Source organism: Frieseomelitta varia, unplaced genomic scaffold (assembly GCF_011392965.1).
Source record: "Frieseomelitta varia isolate USP_RPSP 00005682 unplaced genomic scaffold, Fvar_1.2 scaffold_903, whole genome shotgun sequence".
In the NCBI taxonomy this organism is placed as follows: domain Eukaryota; kingdom Metazoa; phylum Arthropoda; class Insecta; order Hymenoptera; family Apidae; genus Frieseomelitta; species Frieseomelitta varia.
Window position 1 is genome coordinate 276032 of NW_025110705.1, and position 9491 is coordinate 285522.

General features: G+C 39.4%; 1 protein-coding gene across 2 annotated transcripts in view; it reads left to right on the forward strand.

Annotated features, from left to right (window-relative positions):
• LOC122537333 (probable basic-leucine zipper transcription factor Q) overlaps positions 1-9491 on the forward strand; it is a 197139-nt gene that overhangs the window by 96071 nt on the left and 91577 nt on the right. The gene's annotated exons all lie outside the window — the stretch shown is intronic.

Consider the following 9491-nt stretch of genomic DNA (forward strand, 5'->3'; position numbering starts at 1 on the left):
ACTGTAATACAAAAGATTTAATATTCATTAAACACTTGTGGTCTTTAAAATTTTATTTGAAACGTCAATTTAATCTATTCTGAACGACGAGGTTCATATATGTATTTCGTCTGTGTCGAGAGTGAATAATTTATTTTACCACTTTACGAAACATCTAAAATTTATCAAACCCTTATACAAAAATCTCCAATTTTATTTACACCCTGAAAAAATCGAGTCAGTTATTTTATTTTAGTTAGTTAATTTATTTTACCACTTTACGAAACATCTAAAATTTATCAAACCCTTATACAAAAATCTCCAATTTTATTTACACCCTCTAAAAATCGAGTTAGTTATTTTATTTTAGTTAGTTAATTTATTTTACCATTTTACGGAACACCTAAAATTCATCAAACTCTTATACAAAAATCTCCAATTTTATTTACACCCTCTAAATATCGATTTAATCCTTTCTGAAGATAACTAATCTACTTTCATCCCCAAAGTGAATTTCACTACCCTACGATAGATGGCGCGCGCAGGTGTATCAGTTTCTACGAACGTTCGTTCGATGGTGCTTTCGTCGACTGTCTGATAATACAGTAACCTACGTTATCGCGCAAATATAAGAAACACACGTGGACGAAGCAGTCTGATCGTGACTTCGTGACTCGTCGATTCCAGGCCGGATGCGGCCGGTGATCCGAAAGTTCTGTCGGTTGTTGAATTGTGTCGCGGGTGCGTCTTCGTTGCGAGTTGTAACCGGCACCTAACTTGAACCTGATTCGATTGTAAATAGAACGTCTCTGGTGTTAATGAAGCACGAGGAACATCCCTGGACCGTGCATGACAAATTGAAACACATTATTGATCTTCTCTTCCGGCACGACCGACTTGCCGTGAATAGCGCGGGACGTAATGGTTTTTTTGTCACGAGTGATCGATGACGGGACGAGTGTCTCCTCGCGGATAAACGCCTTTGATTTATCGCTGGCTGACACGAATTGCATGTATCGATTCGTCTCGTGGACGTTTATGATATTTTCTCTTTCTCTTTTCTCTTTTACACGATACGTATTTTTACTTCTCCCCTCGATATGCAAGACGATATTTTCTTGGTTTTCTTTTGGACAGTTTTTTCTTGGAGATTATTCGTAAAGATCATCTTGTAGTTTAGTTCGGTTAGGTCAGTGTCCGGTTCGTTGATGTTCGCGAGTCGTAATTAAGATGGATGCTGGAAAATGATTGACGAATCAAATCACTTTGGTCGTCGAAATGAATCATGATATGGTTCAATGAATCACGAAGTTATCGCATGAGACGCTAATGTCTATCAATGCCCTGATTTGTTTTGATAAAGCGAGAATCATCGATTGTTATTAAGCGGTAACGAAATCGGGCGTAGATTATTTCTGTTTCCTGATTGTTGCGTCTAGAAATCATACATTGTAAAATAAAAGTAATGTGTACTCTTACGCGAGACAAATATTTCAATTGAAAAATCAGCTTTATTCATTTTGCATTCGAGAGTATTGTGAATGTACAAAAGAGTTTTATTTACGCTTCGTTACATTGGCTTCAGTGAACGGATTGCTTGAAATGCGAAGCACGTTATCATCCTCGATGCATACTGTCTCTCGTTGGCATTAAAGTCCCATTCATCGAATGAAATCGTTGACAATTTCATTCGATTTCAGCCATAATATAATAATTTCCTTATCGCGGGGCGAACATATTTTCCTTCTACTCGGCTTCATCTTTCCTTTCTCGATTTTCTCCAATAATTTACCGCGACGTTCGTCGCCTTCCCGTGTCGCATCAGCTTTTGACACTGTTCGAAGTTACACAAACTATACATATAGTTGAAAAATTTGTATATTCTGAAGACCAAAGAGGAACCTGATGAAACCATTGTTTGTCTGATAAAAAGCTTCGTTCGATCCTCAATTTTCATTCCATTTAAGGTTGCGTTTAAATTAAATGAACTTATAATATAGTATCCATTATAATGCGTAGACTAATTATTCTCAGCATACTAAATTGTTCGTATAATCTTCGGACAAGTGCGAAGCCATTTCTAGCTTTGTCCGTATGAAGCTCGAAGGGTTAATAGACGTACAACAAACACAATGATGGATGATGCTACATTCAACTCACGTATTACACAATGACATAATAATACCGTCTATTAACGGGATTTAGCATGGTAACTAGTTTCGGGGAACATCTCTTGGTTCAGGGTAACGCGAAACCAACTTCACCAACTGTTCGAAATCCTCCAAGTTCGAAGATCGAAACGGGGCTCTCGAAAACGGGAGTTAATGGAATGGACTTAGGAAGATTCGAATGGTAGGGGTTGTTCGGTCCAATCGAACGGACTCAAGGTATCTCTCTCTCTCTCTCTCTCTCTCTCTCTCTCCATTTCTCGCCGGTAATTCGGCTAGGCGTGTGCCCTTTAAGGTGACCCAGATACCGTCTAGTACTATTTTATTTCCTACAGTATCTCGTTCTATGCGATTCTTTTGTGAACGCGCGCGAGAAAGCTCGGAGGAGCATTATTTTCACCAACCAGATATTCCGCCGTCGAATCCCTCTCCGGCTTTACTTTGTTCAACATTTTGTCCCCTCTCCTCTCCTGTAACGAATCTTTAGAACCACTGATCTCAGTTAGTTTTGACTTCGACGACTTGAGAAAGCACATGTCGATAAAAAAAAAGAAATTTTGCGACCGGGGGTAGGTATTGCAGGATATTCGAGTACGCCTCTAAAGATTGAGCAATTAGTTTCTAAAAAGCCACGTGTCTTTCATTCAATAGTCAGAACTATGTCGCCTGTAATTATTCTTATGCTTCGTTATCTCTCTCCATTAATCACTTGCGCTGGCAACTGATTGCGGACCGTAACGAGCGACCGAGCCGTATACAATAATTCGTCGCTTTCTTTTTGAACTCGACGATATGATACCACTGGATGGAAATTACCGAGAGGTAATAAATTTCTCTATTTGTTTTGCCTGTTTTGTTTCACTGAAATATACCGAAAAAATATTACAATTATACTGGGAAAATATTACAATTTTGGAAGAAAAAGTTCTCGTCATTCCATCGCAAGAGGTTAAGTTTTCGAATCTTAATTTTCCGAAACTTCGATCATTTTCCACTGTTTTGAACTCGCAGCGAAGAATAGTCGACATTTTCTCATCGTTCTCATCGATTCACTTCGCCGTAACCACCAGAAAAATCATATTACTCGCGAGACGACCCAATATATCGATTTTCATGGGAGGCTAAATCGCCGGTTAATTTACGTAAATGTCAAGGTACGAATTAAACGGAGGACGGGAGGAGGTGGGAGGGGGAAACGTCTAATTAACGATAAAGCTTCTTCGATATCGGCGCGCAATTAGCTGAATTACACGCGAGCGGACGCAGGTAAGCGCTCGGGTAGCCTGGTTCCGTTTATAAAATATTATAATTGAACGCGGGTCGATTCTCGACACGCGATATTACGCCGCCAGTACGACGCACGGATTAGACTCGGATCGTTTAATCCACTCGTCTGATAAACTGTATCGCGTATCTGATGACAATTCAGCGTTTACTACGTCCTTCTCTGCTTCGCCCACGCGCGTAAACTACGTAACGCTGTGATAATGCATGGCCATATAGAGGGATGCGGCATTACCATCTCGGTTCGATACCCGCCACTCTTGCATAATTCGGGAACTTTCGGCGAAACGCTTGCCGCTCGTCGACGGAAATTCGTGTTTGCGTATTTTTTTTATTTTACGATCACGCGACCATTTCACCATGGTGTACGTACAGTTAATATAACGAAAATATTCGAACATTTAGGTAAATAGTAACTGAATTTTATGGAATTCAGTTCTGAAATTTCGTTGGCACTTTAGCAAATTTATTCGTATTTGTACGAAATTTTGAAGTTTTTACAATACAAGTGGAAGGGGCAAATTTTCAGATCAGTTTTCTGGAATGAAAATTTGAACACGCAGAATATAGAAGTTGTAGAATATTGAAACTGTCTACGAATGCGTCATATGAATTATATGAAACATTTTGAAATTTTGGTAGCAGTATGATGAAGTTCAACTATCATGGTAATATATTGGCAAAAGTAAGCAACAATTTTGAAAATACACGTAGGAATTGCAAGATATTTCACGAGAGTATATACGTAAATATATTACGTATTTTGTACGTAAAATTATTTCCATGATCAATTTTATGTACGTTACACCAATAAACTACAATATTTAAGACTTTTAATTTTAGTTCGTTCTTTGCTACGTTTCTAGTAAATTGAGTATACATTTTTAAATAGCTTCAAAAAATTCCACTTCAATATTTTTGCGATATTTCGTAACATTTAATAAGCTTTCAAATATAATCACGATATTCATTACTAACGAAATTTCACAAACTTTCATATGATAAGCATAGTCCAAACTTTATCGCGGTATGCGTATAAACATTCTCTGAACCACTGTATGTAGTAATTTTTTATTTAAAAAAAAATTATGAAGACCGCCTGAAAAATTCCGAGCAATTGGAAAAAATGGAAGACTACACTTCCTCTAGAGAAGAAGTCGCGAGACCACATTCTATCCCTTTGCACGTAGTTTTCGCCACACAGTTTCTGAAAACCACCGACGCTTGACCACAAAATCTCTCTGAATGTACCGCGTTCGTTCTGAACCGTGGCGCGTGTTTCTCGTTGGCATTCCACTCGGCATTATGCACTTCCTACACGCTCGAGTCCTCTCTTATTTCGCTTATTACACACGCTGGGTACACACGACGTGGCTGGTCACTGTCATCGATGATATAATACCTACACGCAGCCAAGTCTCGTGCATAAACTGCACGTTCGTACACGTAATCGTCGTTTGATCGCGTTTAATGCGCGTTGGACGATGGTACACGCGGACGCGAGATGCGATCATACAAACGTGGCTCGTTCGTTAATGCATCCGATGCATATCTGTCCTTTATGCTCATCAGTGAATTACGTTTTCGAAAGGAAACACGAAAGCTCCAGTTTTTCATTCATTTCGAACAACATTGACGAGCAATGTTGCGAAACTCTTGATCTAATTTTTGAATTCTAATTATCAGAGAAATATCAGATCAAATATCATTGTAATAAATTCCTTGTCGAAGTTTAATCCCTTAGTTTCCAAATTTCCTGTTTATTTGAATTTTATTACTACTTTAATTACTCTAGTCTCATGGAGAATGCGAAATACAAAATGAAAAGAAACACCTTAAATTTTAGTAATCTAGTCAATATTGTTTAATATCCTGGCATTGGTGCAAAAGAAAATTGGAAAGATTCGTGCAATATTTTTATATCCGTCCGATAATAATTTTGCGATATTCAACGAGACTTAAATGTCCGTAAGATTATAATAAATTACACCATTGCTCTATTCTTGACGGGTTAATGGAAGACAAGATTTCGCAGATATATTATTTGATTATCGATGATGGCCGATCGGTGTCTCGACTCAATAAACGTAGAACACGGCATTCGATGTATATCGTTTTATCGGAGAACTCTGGCAGAGTTCCGGGATTTAATTGGCAAACGTGCCTCGCTACGTTTCAGCTTGTAATCTAATCACGATTTCCTCGGTTCGCGAATTACCCTCGGCAATGGGCGCGTGTTGGCTTCGTGGATAAAGTCTACGACGCAGACACGACTGTGAATAAGCCGTGAGTACCTTTTAAAGCTTCGGTTTCGTCTGTACACACCAGTAGATCAACCGGGATTCGGTGGGTCTTCGAAGTCGTATTTTATCCGTTTACACGAACGGCCGGTTGACGTCTGTATTCGCGTGGAATTGCGCGATCAGAATAACTTGAGAGGGAATTTCCCTTAGCTTTTTGAGACAATTTCGTGAAATACGCGAAACGATTTAAATGGACCACTTGCCAAAATCCGACGAAGTTTACAATTATAGTTGAAACGATTGGTACTTTGCTTTTATAATAATCTGTGTGAATCTTAGATTAATGAATTGACCGAACTCGAAAACCATCGTACATATTAAAATTTTCGTTATTTGTATAACTTAATAACTTACTATGTTAACAATTTTGAATAACAGGAGATAAGATACACAGATAAGAACGAACAGTCACATCAGTCAGGCGTATATGAGTTACATACATATAATTTTGTAGATTAAAATTTATTTGATCGAAGCATTTTTGAAACTTTCGACGTTGTTCTAACCGCAGCGGGGAAAGGTCGAAGCTATTCTCTGTTCTCGTGTTGCGGAAGAATCAATCGAGAATTCGTGAGACTCCGCAGTCACACACATACACACATACACAGGTCACTCGCGACACGCGTGATTCGTGCACGAAGAACCAGGAAGCCAGAGTCCCGGTGTACCAGTCCGATATCGTGATACGAATGCGTCCGAACTCGTGTTCGCCGTACTATTTTGTGCCTTGCCAGTGACTTTCTGGCGTGACTCGTAAAAAACCTTTCTCCCTTCTTACGAGGGTTGCTCCCTTCTCTCATCGTAACATCACGCGAGAAACTTTCAGTCCCAGCCAGAAACCGCCTCTTTCGTGTGACTTGTACCGTTCTTAAGATCACTGTGCTTCCACAGCGGAATATTCGTGGAATAGCAACCGTCTTATAGCAACTGACGTTCACGTCCAATTTTAGGAAAATTGCTAGTCGACATCGCTCGTATTTAATACTTTTAGAATTTTTTTTTTACGAGCTTCTATATATCAAAAGTCGTGTCGTTTAAATTTACGTGCAGGTGAATAAAAATATATACCAGTAACGTTAAAATACACAATATTACGTGAATTGCATCTCGTGCAAGAAATTGCAGTGTAAGTTAGTATACAATTTTGTATGCGTGTTTTATTTTTATATTAAATGCTCGATGGAAGTTTATTTAGGTTGTACACGAGAATATTGCAACGTAGGTGCAATTCTGTATTTAGTACGATTGATTTTTCAGAATGCAGATACACACGTTGCCATTGACTCTCAAATACAATTCTGTCGGGATCTAGATGACCACGAAGATTACAAGTTAGATTAAATTCAGAATTTATTTAAATTTTATTTTACGTCTTGCGACCAAAAAATTTTCGTTCAATTAATTTCATTTCAATTTAAAATAACGGTTTTAAACTTCGAAATAAAGAGTTGTATTAATCCCAAGTGACTCCGGCGATGTTAGTTAAGAGTTGAAACAAGAAAATAAAGACGAACGGGGAAACGGATGAACAGTCTCTTGCTCGGTGTTCGCTTCTTGTCTTGTCTGACATCAGTCGTCTGTAACTACTGCGCGGAAAGCGCGCGTACCGCCGTAATTCTTCGCCGGCTGGAACACAAGACTCCCGGACGTACCTAATCTGTCCCGCGGAGACGTTTGTACGAGAATTAAAGTTTCCTTTTAGAAAACCTCCCGTCGATTATTCTTTTCAGGACGGTGGTTTGATGCAGCCGGCAACGGTAAACTTTTATCACGCTCTCATTGTACGAATATCTTTGAAACGGACCGCCGGCCAGAGCATATACATTTCCCCGTTCATTTTCTTGAAAGATTCTTCGCCGTTGCTCGCGTTCCGCCCGAACTTCTTCCCCTTTCATTCGTCGAGGAAATGCTTCTTACCGCGAGCGAGGAGTTTCTCGCTCGTTACGCCCTTGTCCCTCGGTGCATTAACATAATGCACATCGGCGAAATGTTAAAACGTCGCCGTGGTTCGTTTGCTTCCTTTTATACGGCTGTTGCCAAGCGTGAAACCTTTTTACGCGTGCGTTTCGATCGTTCGTTTGTATTTCTTTTTTTTTTTTTTNTTTTTTTTCTTTGCTCCTGCTGCGATACGAAACTCGATTGTTTCGCGAAAGGGTGCGAAAGAACGCGAAGCCTCGAATGGTTTTCCGTTTGGAAAAAGATTTAGAAAGAGAGAACAATGAACGTTCGAAGGTTTTTCTCTGGATACTACGACGATACTGTGAGGGATTCTGTGTAGAATCTTGTGTGTAGAATGTTGGGAGACATTAGGTTGCTGCGAGGATGAAATTTATGTATTTCATTTTCTCTTTTTATTGCAATTTCTCCAGTTGGTGTATTTTTCTCTAACTTTTTCACCTGGTTCTGATTATCTTTACCTGGTCTTTTGAGCTAGCTTTCAATATTATTAATATTATGGGTAACGTTTAGTTAGCTCAAATATGCGTTGGAATTTAATATTGATTCGCTACAAAACTCGTTAAACAATTACGTTGGTATAATTTCAAATTGACAACTAATACATACAGTGATTTTACTCATTGAATTCTAAACAATTTTTCGTGCAAAATATAAAACAACGTAACATCCAATTTCACATATGTAGTTACATTTTCAATGTATAATATAATATTTCCAGTGTATAATATAATTTTCATCTTTATATTCGCGGGAAGATTGAGAAACGCTGTGAGAGTAAAAATTGACTGTTTCTCGTCCGGATGAATGTTCAGTACACTTTTTTCTTCACGTGTAAAATATAAACGGAGGGGGAAAGAAACTGAAGGAAAGGCTCGAGTCTCTCGTACGATGGAACATGCAGGTGCTCGACGAAGCTTCGCGAGCATTGAATGAGATTTCTAGCTCCTCTATCGCCTGATAAGAGATAAAACGGCTCGATATTCGATCGGAGGGAGGTTCTGAACGAATCCGGGAGTGTTGGTGCCATAGCATAGGCATAGGCGCGATCGAATCGCAAATGGCGCCTTGAGCTCGTGCCTTGAGCAGCCAGCAGCTTTGAAATAAGCTGACTGGAGAGGAAAGGGGGTAACGTAGCTAGCGTAACGTAGATAACGCGTCTCCCGCTATTTTATTCCGAGAGAATTCCATTGTTGCGCGAAGGAATATCGAATGGAAACGACGCGCTCTATCTACTAGAAACTGTTAAATACCGCGCGACACAATGGTCGCATTGTTCGTGACCCATTGCTGCGGACGATGCTTTTAATTAAAGTTCTCGCGTCCCCCTCCCCCGTTTTTTGTTGTTTTTTTTTTCTATTTACAGCTTTCAAAAGTGTTACGGACGCTGCATCCCCGATTATTGATTCGTGCACGCACGCCGGATACAGTTTTTTCGTGCAACACCAACGACCATCGATGCGAAGCATTCTCGATAAAATACCATTTCGTATTGTATCGCGTTATCGGTTACACGTACATGTTTCTCTGTTCGACAGAAGATTGCATATTGAAATTCTTTCCAAATTTGGCTACGATGCCAATGAAATCACAGAATGCTTCGCGCAATTACAGAAAAAAAAATATATTCGTGAAAATTCTCTGTTGCAAATACGTTTCAGACGCTTGGACACGGAGCCATTGCAGTATTGTCCTGCGTTATCGATCAGTTGCACTCATCTACTTGACGAAAGATCCTCTCTTGTTGTTCGGGGTTGTTATCGGACAGACGACGAACGACGAAGCTATTCGATAGTCAATG